This window comes from Bos javanicus, chromosome X (genome assembly GCF_032452875.1).
Source record: "Bos javanicus breed banteng chromosome X, ARS-OSU_banteng_1.0, whole genome shotgun sequence".
In the NCBI taxonomy this organism is placed as follows: Eukaryota; Metazoa; Chordata; class Mammalia; order Artiodactyla; family Bovidae; genus Bos; species Bos javanicus.
Genome location: NC_083897.1, coordinates 69,612,503 through 69,627,879, shown reverse-complemented (window position 1 = coordinate 69,627,879; position 15,377 = coordinate 69,612,503). Strand labels below are relative to the sequence as shown.

General features: G+C 37.7%; 1 protein-coding gene across 3 annotated transcripts in view; it reads left to right on the top strand.

Annotated features, from left to right (window-relative positions):
* The window catches only part of LOC133243097 (uncharacterized), a 440,860-nt gene that overhangs the window by 287,051 nt on the left and 138,432 nt on the right, over positions 1-15,377 (top strand). The gene's annotated exons all lie outside the window — the stretch shown is intronic.

The following is a 15,377-nucleotide window of genomic DNA, read 5'->3' as shown; positions in this document are numbered from 1 at the left end:
TGAAACTTCATGTAACAATTATATTTTCTGTAACCTTCTTATTTTTTTCTAACTTCTCTGATTCTCAGTTGGTTTCTCCAGTTCTTATTCCTTAGCATGGCATATACACAACCCTTAAAGATAGAATACCCCCTCAAAATAAGATACCAACCAAATTTCCAATTTCAATCCCTGCAGCCTCTTGTCCTAGTCTACTAGCTGTACCAGAATACTCCTACATCCTTAAATATTTCATATATTCTCACTCTATTATTTTTGTTCATATTTTTCTCAGTGTTCAGATTCCCTTCCAATCCCTTCTCTGAGTGATTCTTTTTTATTGAAATATAGTTGACTTACAATACTATATTAGCTTCATGTGTACAGCACAGTAATTCAGTACTTTTATAGATTATACTCCATTAAAAGTTATTATAAGACAATGTCTGTAATTCCCTATGCTATATAATATATCCTTGTGCCTATTTTATACTTATTAGTTTGTATCTCTTAATCCTGTACTCCTAATGTGCCCCTCCACTTTTCCCTCTCCCCACTGATAACCACTAAGTTGTTTTCCACATCTGTGAGTCTGTTTCTGTCTGATTATATACATTCACTTGTATTACATTTAAGATGGCACAGGTAAGTGATATGATACAGTATTTATCTTTCTCTGCCTGAGTTATATCACTAAGCATAAAATTCTCTAGATCCATTCACCATAAAACTCCTAGAAAGACAGAGCACTCTCTGACATAAATCATAACAATATTTTGAGGCTCTTTCTCCTAAAGCAAAGGAAATAAAAGCAAAAATAAACAAATTGGACCCAATTAAACTTAAATGTTTTTGCAGAGCAAAGGAAATCATTGACAAAATGAAAAGACAACCCACGGAATGCAAGAAAATATTTATAAATTATGTGATAAACAAGGTGTTAATATCCAAAATATACAGCTTATACAATTCATTACCAAAAAAACAACCCAATGAAAAATTGGACAGAAGACTTGAACAGACATTTTTCCAAAGAGGGCATACATGTGGATAACAAACACATCAAAAGATGCTCAGCATCACAAATTATTAGAGGAATGCAAACCAAAACCACAATGAGTTATCACCTCACACCTGTCAGTGGCTATCATCAAAATATCTACAAATAGCAAATGTTAGCCAGAATATGGAGAAAAGGGAACCCTTGTACACTGCTGGTGAAAGTGTAAATTGGCGCAGCCACTGTTAAAAATAGTATGGAAGTTCCTTAAAAAAAAAAACTAAAAATAAGACTAATGTATAAGCCAGCAATTCCATTCCTGGGTATATATATGGGGAAAAAAAAAAAAGTGAATACACTACTTTGAAAAGAAACATACATCTCATTGTTCATAGTAGCACTATTTACAATAGCCAAGACATGGAAGCAACCCCCAAAGCGCCCACCAACTGATGAATGGATAAAGATATGGTATATACATATTGAGTTGACTGAAAAGTTCATTCAGGTTTTTTGCTATGCTAAGTCTCTCAGTTGTGTCCAAATCTTTGTGACTGCATGGACTGTAACCTACCAGGCTCCTCTGTCCATGGGCATTTTCCAGGCAAGAATACTGAAGAGGGTTGCCATGCACTCCTCCAGGGGATCGAACCCAGGTCTCTCACATTGCAGACAGATTCTTTTGGTAACATGGAAAAACTTGAATGAGCTTTTTGGCTAACTTTGTGTGTGTGTGTGTGTGTGTGTGTGTGTGTGTGTGTGTACACATCAAAATATTACTCAGCTATAAAAAATGAATTCTTCCATTTGTAGCAAGGTGAATAGACCTCAGGAATATTGTGCTTTGTGAGGTAAGTCAGACCAGTTAATTCTTATGTATTCTTCAACATTAAATTCAAATGTCATTTCTCTTGTGACATCTTGCCTGACACCTCTGGGTAGAACTAAGTAGCTTCTTCTTTCTGGTCATGTGGCACTTTGTAAATAATACTTTCAAACAGCTCATCACACTGCATTCTAGTCAGTCTGTACCATCTTTTATTATTGATGTTTGTAATTACAGCAAATACCATAGTAATTTTCACGTTGTAGGAATGTAATGTTTGTTGATGGATGAATATGTGATTGAATGTATGTAGGTATAGATGAATGGATGGATGAATGGATGGGTTGTCAATGTCCTATACCGTAAGGCCAAGCCAGAAAAACATGATAAAGTATGAGTAAACCAAAGGTATTATGTCATCCACTAGGTTTAGAGAATAGAAAAACAAAAGTGAAATCAAATTTTGATTAACACAGTGGGTTCTGATATTTTTATTCTGCTAAATCCATTATTTCTGCCAAAGGAAAGGAAACCTTATAATCCAGTCCTAATTATATGGGATCATTTACTCTTCCAGGGATATAAATACACAAGCACTATGTCCTATAGTGTTTCTGGCCCCTCTGACAAGATCATAAAGTAATTAAATTCTTCCAACTTCTACTCTTGCATTCACAAAACCAGTTTACCACATTAATATAGTTATTCTCTTACTGGATCCTGTCATTTATTTTGGAAACATCAAATAATATATAAGTACAAGAAAAATAAAATTGTTTAGATAATTAAATAGCAGCAACTTTACAGGTGATATCCAGAAATTCTTCACTTCTGTTCCCAAAAAACATGAACCAGAATATATCATATTAAGAAATAAGAAATTATTCTATCTAACCAGCTCAGTCTTCAGTTGGGACATGTAAACAAATGTTTGGAATTTTCTCATATATAAATTATAATATTGATTTATTACATAACAAAAATACACGGTTGATTATAAGTATATAGGAACCTCATATTATCAGTGTTATAATAAAATATTTGAAAGACAGAAATAAATCCTACATGTTTCTTGCAAAATCGGAGTTATGCAGTATCAAGTAGCCACCTTTTAGGAGAAAATGTGGATGAAGTCCTAATTTAGTTTATTCATCATTAAAAGCTAAGTTATGAGGATCAAAAAAAAAAAAAAGAAAGTGTTAATCGCTCAGTTGTGTTACCTCTTTGCAACCCCATGGACTGTAGCCCACCAGGCTTCTCTGTCCATAGAATTCTCCAGGTCAAAACACTGGAGTGGGTAGCCATTCCCTTCTCCAGGGGATCTTCCTGACCCAAGGACTGAACCAGAGTCTCCTGCATTACTGGCAGATTCTTTATTGTGTGAGCCACCAGGAAAGACCAAAAGAGGCACTAATTAACATCTAATTCAGAAAGTATTACCATCAGTCATGTTTATAAGTTCTGGCTGTTCCATACATTTTAGAAGTGCCTTTTGTTTGGAAGTTGATAACTGTATGTGTCTAAATGAGAATGTAAGCAAAAGCCATATGTGTGTGATAATGACACCTCAATTTACCTCTTTACAATCTCTTCACAAGAGATGTAAACCTAAGGGTATATAAAAAGAAATAATTGATGTAATCACTAAATTTATCTCTAGAACAATGAAAAAGTTTACTTTTCAGAAATACTGAAAGTTCCCATTCCATATGCTTTGTGAGTGTAATTACATGGCCTGTCAACTGTTACCAGTGAAACACTCAATGAAATGTAGGTCTAAAAATAAACAAATGGGACCTAGTTAAACTTAAAAGCTTTTGCACAATGAAGGAAACTATAAGCAAGGTGAAAAGACATTCTTCAGATTGGGAGAAAATAATAGCAAATGAAGCAACTGACAAAGAATTAATCTCGAAAATATACAAGCAGCTCCTACAGCTCAATTCCAGAAAAATAAATGACCCAATAAAAAAATGGGCCAAAGAACTAAACAGACATTTCTCTAAAGAAGACATACAGATAGCTAACAAATGCATGAAAAGGTATTCAACATCACTCATTATCAGAGAAATGCAAATCAAAACCGCAATGAGGTACCATTTCACACCAGTCAGAATGGCTGCTATCCAAAAGTCTGCTGCTGCTGCTGCTAAGTTGCTTCAGTTGTGTCCAACTCTGTGCGACCCCATAGATGGCAGCCCACCAGGCTCCCCCGTCCCTGGGATTCTCCAGGCAAGAACACTGTTATGGGTTGCCATTTCCTTCTCCAATGCATGAAAGTGAAAAGTGAAAGTGAAGTCGCTCAGTCCTGTCCTACTCTTAGTGACCCCATGGATTGCAGCCTACCAGGCTCCTCCATCCATGGAATTTTCCAGGCAAGAGTACTGGAGTGGGGTGCCACTGCCTTCTCTGATCCAAAAGCCTACAAACAATAAATGCTGGAGAGGGTACAGAGAGAAGGAAACCGTCTAACACTGTTGGTGGGAATGCAAACTAGTACAGCCACTATGGAGAACAGTGTGGAGATTCCTTAAAAAACTGGAAATAGAACTGCCATACGACCCAGCAATCCCACTGCTGGGCATACACACCAAGGAAACCAAAATTTAAAGAGACACATGTATCCCAGTGTTCATCACAGCACTGTTTACAATAGCTAGGACAGGGAAGCAACCAGATGTCCATCAGCAGACGAATGGATGAGAAAGCTGTGGTACATATACACAATGGAATATTACTCAGCTATTAAAAAGAATGCATTTGAATCAGTTCTGATGAGTGGATGAAGCTGGAGCCTATTATACGGAGTGAAGTAAATTAGAAAGAAAAACACCAATGCAGTATATTAAAATATCAAATTTATAAAGATGGTAATGATGACCCTATATGCAAGACAGCAAAAGAGACACAGATGTAAATAACAGTCTTTTGGTCTTGGTGGGAGAAGGCGAGGGTGGGATGATTTGAGAGAGTAGCACTGAAACATGTATATTATCATTTGTGAAATAGACCACCAGCCCAGGTTCGATACATGAGACAGGGGGCTCAGGGCTGGTGCACTGGGATGACCCAGAGGGATGGTATGGGGAGGAAGGTGGAAGGAGGGTTCAGGATGGGGAACACATGTACACCCATGGCTGATTCATGTCCATGTATGGCAAAAAACACTACAATATTATAAAGTAATTAGCTTTCAATTAAAGTAAATTAATTTTAAAAAAGAAAATGTAGGTCTAAATAATATTATAATAATAGCTACAACTTATGGAGTATTTACTGTGTGCTATATACTATCATAATCACTTTATAAGTGATGATTTAATATTTTTGCTAATACAATAAATTCTATATTATACATTTATTTTTCTCCATTTTATATACAAAGAAACTGAGTAACATAGAGTCTAAGCAAACTGCCAAAAGTCACATAGCTATTAAATAGCAGGCAATCTGACTCCAGAGCTCATGCTCTTATGCAATATGCTACACTGTTTTTATGTTGCCTAGCTTTTGCCTACAGAATTGCTACAATGAGCTCCCTCCAAAACAAAGTTCCATTTTGTTCCTTGTTCTCTTGACAGAAAGGCTTGTAGGGATTGGCCTAGGTGACGTTATGGAATTACTGGCAATTTTAGACTTAGCTAGGTTTCTGAACGGCCAAAGTACAATGGTAAAATGTTAAATACCTCCTTTAAGAGGCCAATTGTAATGAGGAAGTTTATATATTCTGTTCAATGAAAAGTTACAAACCTCTAAAATTCTACTTTTACATTTTGTGATTCTTCCTGATGAAAACAGTTTTCATCATCTTTCATTCCATTATATTGTTATTGATTCCTGTAGTACTAATTTAAAAGCTTTTGTTACCTACTTTGCCTTAAAATATGCATAACTTTTAAATTAAATATAAAAATAACCAATAACACATCACTAGTGATTAGAATCAACTTGTGAGATGTCAGAAGGCCTCTGTCAAAATCAGTCAGTGAATTCTCAAGTGTATTCTTCTAATTTAAAACATCAACCACAGTTTTATTCTATCCATATGTTAGTTGTATGTCTATATGCTTTTGCTATGTGTGTCCTTTTATCTCCCAAAAAGGCTTCTGTAACTTATTACAGCATATTTGAGTTTTCAAAGTACACTTTCCCTTGAGTGTTAATCATACTTTGTTAGCAAACCAAGTTTTATTGTTGCTGTTATTGTTGTTGTATTACACAAAACATTGAACATACCCAATTAATTTTGTAGGTTATTTGGAAAGGTGGTACTTTGACAAGGCCATGGGGTGTGTTTATAAATTTAAAGTTTCATAGTCATTGTTCATAGATTTTTATACTATTCTTATATTTATTAATATTGATTATTTTTAAGTTCATTTAACTTCTAAACTGATCATCCATTTTATGCACTGCAAAGAGATTATTCTTTCTATAAATACTCACTTCAGTCCACGAACTCCTAGAGCTTGCTCAACTCATGTCCATTGAGTCGGTGATGCCATCCAACCATCTCATCCTCTGTCATCCCATTCTCCCCCTGCCTTCAAACTTTCCCAGCATTAGGATCTTTTCAATGAGTCAGTTCTTTGCATCATGTGGCCAAAGTATTGGAGCTTCAGCATCAGTCCTTCCAATTAATATTCAGGACTGATCTCCTTTAGGATTGACTGGTTTGATATCCTTGCAGTCCAAGGGACTCTCAAGAGTCTTCTCCAACACCATTCTTCAAAAGCATCAATTCTTCGGCACTAAGCTTTCTTTGTAGTCCAACTCTTACATCCATACATGACTACTGCAAAAACCATAGCTTTTACTAAATGGACCTTTGTTGGTAAAGTAATGTCTCTGCTTTTTAATATGCTGCCTAAGTTTGTCATAGCTATTCTTCCAAGGAGCAAGTGTCTTTTAATCTCCTGGCTGCAGTTATCATCTGCAGTGATTTTGGAGCCCCGAAAAATAAAGTCTCTCACTGTTTCCATTGTTGTTCCAGTATTTGCCATGAAGTAATGGGACTGGATGCCATGATCTTAGTTCTTTGAATGTTGAGTTTTAAGCCAACTTTTTCAGTCTCCTCTTTCACTTTCATTAAGAGACTCTTTAGTTCTTCTTCACTGTCTGCCATAAGGGTGGTGTCATCTGCATATCTGAGGTTATTGATATCTCTCCCTGCAATCTTGATTCCATCTTGTGCTTCATCCAGCCTGGCATTCCGCATGATGTACTCTGAATATAAGTTAAATAAGCAGGGTGACAATATACAGCCTTGACGTACTCCTTTTCCTATTTGGAACCAGTCTGTTGTTCCATGTCCAGTTCTAACTGTTGCTTTTTGACCTGCATACAGATTTTTTCAGGAGGCAGGTAAGGTGGTCTGGTATTCTCATCTCTTTCAGAATTTTCCACATTTTGCCGTGATCCACACAAAGGCTTTTGCATAGTCAGTAAAGCAGAAGTAGGTGTGCTTTTTTGTTTGTTTGTTTGTTTAACTTTCTTACTTTTTTCGATGATCCAACAGATGTTGGCAATTTGATTTCTGGTTCCTCTGCCTTTTCTAAGTCCAGCTTGAACATCTGAAAGTTCTTGGTTCACGTACAGTTGAAGCCTGCCTATAAATACTACTTCATTATAAAATCTCACTCTCCTACTCAAAACTTCATGACTCACCTGCAAATTAACTCCAAATGCCTTTGCTAGTAAATCCAAACCATCTACCAAAACGCCCACACTATTTTTTCAGTATCATATTACTTATTTTTGTTTTTGTTATGTTTTGTTTGCTTTCTTTTGTTTTCTATTCCTACTATAATGGGATTCATACTCTCCTTGGAATTCACACTATGTATTCTTAGCATTCTGCCTTTGCTAAAATCATGTAATCTCTGAAAATGTCAAACACTCTTGTCTCTGATTATGTGAATTCTCTTTCTTAAAAACAGATCTCTACCATTTCCATGAGGTCTTTTCTCACCATTCCGTCTCTTATAACTGTCACAAAACTTTATATTCATATATAGTACCACTTTGTGTGCTCAGATGTGTCTGATTCTTTGCCACCCCATGGACTATAGCCCACCAAGTTCCGCTGTCCATGGAATTCTCCAGGCAAGATTAATGGAATGGGTTGCCATTTCCTTCTCCAGGGAATCTTTCCAACCCAGGAATCAAACTGGCATGACTTGCACCTCTTGCATTGTCAGGTGGGTTGTTTACCACTGCACCACCTGGGAAGCACATATTCATATATTACATTGTACTATTTCTCTTTGTTAACCAGACTTAGGGTCCTTCAGGGAAAATATCTTTCTGATTTAAGAGAATGCCTATAGCATAATGAACATAAATGTTTGCCATTTTATTCACTAGTCTAGTAGATTCTTATCAATCACTTTAGGCATTACAGTGGAAAGAAAAGCCAATTAGGACTTAAGAGATCAGGATAATCGTCCTGACTTGGTCACAAATTAACACATTTTACATAAAACAGATCATTTATATAAATTTTATTTTTCCCTCTCAAATACCTTTTCAGTGAATGGTGATAATGATTTCTATTCTACTTAATAATTTTGAGGTCAGGCTTGAATGTGGTTATTTATTGGAAAATTTTTTGAAAAATTATAAAGTATTTTATAAATGCAAGAGATAGTTATATATAAGATGTATTTCCTGAAAGTCATTTTATTGACCAGAGTATTTTAAAAAAATGTACTTTTTATAAGTACATTATTTTCTGCTATAAAACTTTTCTCAAAGTACCAATATTGAAGTGAAACTACAAGGACTTTGGAAAGCCTATATTCAATGTATTTTCTTACCTACTAGTTGACCAGCAAAGTGGACATGAGAATATACCAGGTTTCCATGTTGAGACACACAACAATTTATCTCTGACAAACTTCAACCAATAACTTAACTATTTATGCTGTACATTGAGAATTAAAGTCTTGAATAAGCTGAGTCTATAAGAGTTAGTAATGTTGTAAGGACAGGGCTTTTCAGAATCAGTATTAAGAAAGTTTTCCTATAATACATATAGAAGGTCAATAGTTTGTAGTATATTTCTTGCAAAGTGAATTCGGGAACATTCTGAAAGTCTATAGTAAATAAAGGAATCCATATCCAATGAAAAGGTCATAAAATACTTTGTGAATTTATATATATGAGCGCAAAGTAAAGCATATTAAAATATATATATCAGAAAAACTTGGTTATAATTCAACTGTCATAGATGAGACTATCAGTGAATGTACCACTCCATACACATTTGCTTTAGCTATATAGTAGTATTGTTGTTGTTCAGTCTCTCAGTCAAATACGACTCTTTGCAACCTCATGGATTGCAACAGGCCAGGCTTCCCTGTCCTTCATCATCTCCCAGTTTAGTTCAGTCACTCAGTCGTGTCTGACTCTTTGTGAACCCATGAATCACAGCATGCCAGGCCTCCCTATCCATCACCAACTCCAGGAGTCCAACCAAACCCATGTCCATCGAGTCGGTGATGCCACCCAACCATCTCATCTTCTGTCATCCCCTTTTTCTCCTGCCCTCAATCTTTCCCAGCATCAGGGTTTTTTCAAATGAGTCAGGTCTTCACATAAGGTGGCCAGAATACTGGCATTTCAGCTTCAACACCAGTCCTTCCAATGAACACCTAGGACTGATCTCCTTTAGGATGGACTGGTTGGATCTCCTTCCAGTCCAAGGGACTCTCAAGAGTCTTCTCCAACACCACAGTTCAAAAACATCAATTCTTCAGCACTCAGCTTTCTTTATAGTGCAACTCTCACATCCATACATGACCACTAGAAAAACCATAGCCTTGACTAGATGACCTTTGTTGGTAAAGTAATGTCTCTGTTTTTAATATGCTGTCTAGCTTGGTCATAACTTTCCTTCCAAGGAGTAAGCATCTTTTAACTTCATGGCTGCAGTCACCATCTGCAGTGATTTTGGAGCACAGAAAAATAAAGTCAGCCACTGTTTCCCCATCTATTTGCCATGAAGTGATGGGACCGGATGCCATGACCTTAGTGTTCTGAATGTTGAGCTTTAAACCAACTTTTTCACTCTCCTCTTTCACTTTCATCAAGAGGCTCTTTAGTTCTTCTTCACTTTCTGTCATAAGGGTGGTATCATCTGCATATCTGAGGTTATTGGTATTTCTCCCAGAAATCTTGATTCCAGCTTGTGCTTCCTCCAGCCCACCGTTTCTCATGATGTACTCTGCATATAAGTTAAATAAGCAGGGTGACAGTATACAGCCTTGACGTACTCCTTTTCCTATTTGGAATCAGTCTGTTGTTCCATGCCCATTTCTAACTGTTGCTCCCTGACCTGTATACAGGTTTTTCAAGAGGCAGATCAGGTGGTCTGGTATTCCCATCTCTTTCAGGACTTTCCACAATTTATTGTGATCCACACAGTTAAAGGCTTTGGCAGTCAATAAAACAAAAATAGATGTTTTTCTGGAACTCTCTTGCTTTTTGGATGATCCAGTGGATGTTGACAACTTTATCTCTGTTTCCTCTGTCTTTTCTCAAACCAGCTTGAACATCTGGAAGTTCACGGATCATGTATTGCTGAAGCCTGTCTTGGAGAATTTTAAGCATTACTTTACTAGCATGTGAGATGAGTGCAATTGTGCAGTAGTTTGAGCATTCTTTGGCATTGCCTTTCTTTGGGATTGGAATGAAAACTGACCTTTTCCAGTCCTGTGGCCACTGCTGAGTTTTCCAAATTTGCTGGCATATTGAGTGCAGCACTTTCACAACCTCATCTTTCAGGATTTGAAATAGCTCAACTGGAATTCCATCACCTCCACTAGCTTTTTTCGTAGTGATGATTCCTAAGGCCCACTTGACTTCACATCCCAGGATGTCTGGCTCTAGGTGAGTGATCACACCATTGTGATTATCTGGGTCATGAAGATCTTTTTTGTACAGTTCTTCTGTATATTCTTGCCACCTCTTCTTAATATCTTCTGCTTCTGTTAGGTCCATACCATTTCTGTCCTTTATTCAGCCCATCTTTGCATGAAATGTTCCCTTGGGATCTCTAATTTTCTTGAAGAGATCTCTAGTCTTTCCCATTCTTTTGTTTTCCTCTATTTCTTTGCATTGATCACTGAGGAAGGCTTTCTTATCTCTCCTTGCTATTCTTTGTAACTCTGCATTCAAATGAGTGTATCTTTCCTTTTCTCCTTTGCTTTTCACTTCCCTTCTTTTCACAGCTATGTGTAAGGCCTCCTCAGACAGCCGTTTTGCTTTTTTGCATTTCTTTTTCTTGAGGATGGTCTTGATTCCTGTCTCCTGTGCAGTGTCACGAACCTCCATCCATGGCTCATCAGCCACTCTGTCTGTCAGATCTAGCATCATCTCCCAGGGCTTGCTATACTCATGTCCATTGAGTCGGTGATAGCATCCAACCATCTCGTCCATTGTCTTCCCCTTCTCCTGCCTTCAATCTTTTCCAGCATCAGGGTCTCTTCTAATGTGTCAGCTCTTTGCATCAGGTGGCCAAAATATTGGATCTTCAGGTTTCAGCACCAATAAGTCCTTCCAATGAATATTTAGGATTGATTTCCTTTAGGACTGACTGGGTTGATATCCTTGCAGTCCAAGTTACTCTCAAGAGTCTTTTCCAACACCACACTGCAAAGCATCAATTTTTCAGGGCTCAGCCTTCTTTATGGTCCACCTCTCACATCCATACATAACTACTGGAAAAAAACCATAGCTTTGACTAGACTGACCTTTGTTGGCAAAGCAACATCTCTGCTTTTTAATACATGGTCTAGGTTGCTCATGGCTTTTCTAGCAAAGAGCAAGCATCTTTTAATTTCATGGCTGCAGTTATTTTCTGCAGTGATTTTGGAGCCCAAGAAGTTAACATCTGTCACAGTTTCCATTGTTTCCCCATCTATTTGCTATGAAGTGATGGGACTGGATAACATTGTCTTAGTTTTTTTTTATGTTGACCTTTAAGTCAGCTCTTTTACTCTCCTGTTTCACTTTCATCAAAAGGCTCTTTAATTCCTCTTTGATTTCTGACATAAGTGAGGTGTCACCTACATATCTGAGGTTATTGATATTTCTCCTAGCAATCTGGATTCCAGCTTATGCTTCATCCAGCCTGGCATTTTTCATGATGTACCATGCATATAAACTAAGCAGGGTGGCAATATACAGCCTTGTTGTACTCTTTTTCCAATTTGGAATCAGTCCATTGTACCATGTCTGGTTCTAAATGTTACTTCTTGACCTGAATACAGGTTTTGCCAAAGATAGGTAAGGTGGTCTGGTGTTCCCATCTCTTTAAGAATTTTCCATGGTTTATTTGTGATCTGTAGTCAAAGGCTTTGGTGTAGTCAATAAAGCATAAGTAGATGTTTTTCTGGAATTCTCTAGCTTTTTCTATGATCCAACAGATGTTGGCAATTTGATCTCTGGTTCTTTTGTCTTTTCTCAACCCAGCTTGTATATCTGGAATTTTCGGTTCACATACTGTGGAGGAATACCTGGAATGAGTTGGGATTTCAAAGCAAGAATGCTGAAGTGGTTGCCATTCCCTCTATAGTGGACCACATTTTGTCAGAAGTCTCCACGATGACCCTCTGTCTTGGGTGGCCCTACACGGTCTGGCTCAGAGTGTCATTGAGTAAGGCAAGGTTGTGTTCCATGTGGAGCAGGCCATAGCAATCCTATTTAGAATTTTAACAGAGGAGTATCAGTGAATAACCACCACTCATCTAAGAATAAAATTAATTAAATGAGTTAATTTGGACTTAATGGAATCTTTTCTTTTTTAGAATGTGGAAAATCACTTGCATATAAGAAATTCACAGGCCTTTCTGCTTCAGTCCTTCTGCTTTTCCAAGCCAAAATCATCCTTTCTACAGTCCAGGAAGATAAGCTACTTGGGACAGCTAGATTTTAATAACACCCTTATGAGTTGAGTCTGTAAAGAATCTGCCTGCAGTGCAGGAGACCCGGGTTCAATCCCTGGGTTGGGAAGATCCCCTGGAGAAGGAAATGGCAACCCACTCCAGTATCCCTGCCTGGAAAATCTCATGGACAGAGGAGCCTGATGGGCTACAGTCCATGGGATCGCAAAGAGCCGGGTATGACTGAGCCACTAACACTTACTTACTTACTTATGAGTTGGGTAATTAGGATTGTTATTGTTGTTGTTCAGCCACAAGGTCATGTCAGACCCTGTGAGCCCATGAACTGCAGCACAGCAGGCTTCCCTGTCTTTAACTATCTCCCAGAGTTTGCTTAAACTCATGTCCATTGAATCAGTGATACCATTAAACTCTCTCATTCTCTGTCACCCCTTTTCTTCTTGCCCTCAATGTTTCCCAGCATCAGGGTCTTTTCCAGTGAGTTGACTCTTTTCTTCAGGTGGCCAATGTATTAGAGCTTCAGCTTCAGCGTCATTCATTCCAATGAATATTCAGGACAGATTTCCTTTAGGATTGACTGGTTTGATCTCCTACAGTCCAAGGAACTGTCAAGAGTCTTCTCCAACACCACAGTTCAAAAGCATTACTTCTTCAGTACTCAGCTTTCTTTGTAGTCCAACATTTACATCCATACATGACTATCGGAAAAACCATAGCTTTGACTATATGGACCTTTGTCAGCAAAGTGATGTCTCTGTTTTTTAATACTCTATCTAGTTTTGTCACAACTTTCTTCCAAGGAGCAAGCCTCTTTTAATTTTGTGGCTACAGTCAACATCCACAGTGACTTTGGAGCCCAAGAAAATAAAACCTGTCACTGTCACTTATAATAAACACCCTCAAAAGTCAGTAAATTTAGTTCTTCTTTCATATTTTGTTTAATCAGGATAGAGTCCTAAATACTAATATCAGAAAGCACAAATTGGGCACATGGATATTACAGGTTGAATCCATGCTGAAAAATGGAATTTGTAAGGCAGACTACTATTACACTTCTTGATAAAGGCGAACTAAACAGTGTGCATTAATTTTGCATTTGATATGATATGTGGTTTTCTCTTTTATTTGGAAAATATTCTAGCACTTTGAAAAGATGAATGTAAATTTAATCAATGGTCATGGGAAAAGTCCATGATGCCATTTGTTTTTATTCTTAATTTAAACTTTTTTATTTTGTATTGGATAGTGGAATAAAGAGGTAAGAGAAACCCAAGTAAGATGGTATGCACTGAGAAAGGGCATCAAAGGGCAAACAGACTGAAACTGCAATCACAGACAACTAGCCAATCTGATCACAAGGACCACAGCCTTGTTTAACTCAGTGAAACTAAGCCATGCCTTGTGGGGCCACCCAAGATGGCCAGGTCATGGTGGAGAGGTCTGACAGAATGTGGTCCACTGGAGAAGGGAATGGCAAACGCCTTCAATATTCTTGACTTGAGAACCCAATGAACAGTATGAAAAGGCACAAAGATAGGACACTGAAAGATGAACTCCCCAGGTCAGTAGGTGCCCAATATGCTACTGGAGATCAGTGGAGAAATAACTCCAGAAAGAATGAAAGGATGGAGCCAAAGCAAAAAAAAAAAAAAAAAACAGTTGTGGATGGCCCTGGAGACAGAAGCAAGGTTCGATGCTGAAAAGGACAATATTGTGTAGGAACCTGGAATGTTAGGTCCATGAATCAGGGCATATTGGAAATGGTCAAACAGGAGAAGGCAAGAGTGAACATCGACATTCTAGGAAGCAGCAAACTAAAATGGACTAGAATGGGTGAATTTAATGCAGATGCCTGTTTTATCTACTACTGTGGGCAGGTATCCCTTAGAAGAAATGGAGTAACGATAATAGTCAACAAGAGTCCGAAATGCAGTACTTGGATGCAATCTCTGAAACAACAGAATAATCTCTGTTCGTTTCCAAGGCAAACCATTCAATGTCACAGTAATCCAAGTCTATGCCCCAACCAGTAATGCTGAAGAAGCTGAAGTTGAATGGTTCTATGAAGACCTAAGACATTCTACAACTAACACCAAAAAAAGATGTTCTTTTCATTATAGGGGCCTGGAATGCAAAAGTAGGAAGTCAAGAAACACCAGAAGTAACAGGCAAATTTGTCCTTAGAGTACAGAATGAAGCAGGGCAAAGGCTAATAGAGTTCTGCCAAGAGAACGCACTGGTCATTAGCAAACACCCTTTTCCAACAACACAAGAGAAGACTATACACATGGACATCACCAGATGGTCGACACTGAAATCAGATTGTTTACATTTTTTTCAGCCAAAGATGGAGAAGCTCTATACAGTCAGCAAAAACAAGATCGGGAGCTGACTGTGGCTCAGATCATGAATTTATTTTTGCCAAATTCAGACTCTAACTGAAGAAAGTGGGGAAAACCACTAGGCAATTCAGGTATGACCTAAATCAAATCCCTTGTGACTATACAGTGGAAGTGAAAACTAGATTTAAGGGACTAGATCTGATAGACAGAGTGCCTGAAGAACTATAGACAGAGGTTTGTGACATTGTACAGGAGACAGGGATCAAGACGATCCCCACGGGGGGGAAAAAAAAAAAAAAACATGCAAAAAAGCAATTTGTCTG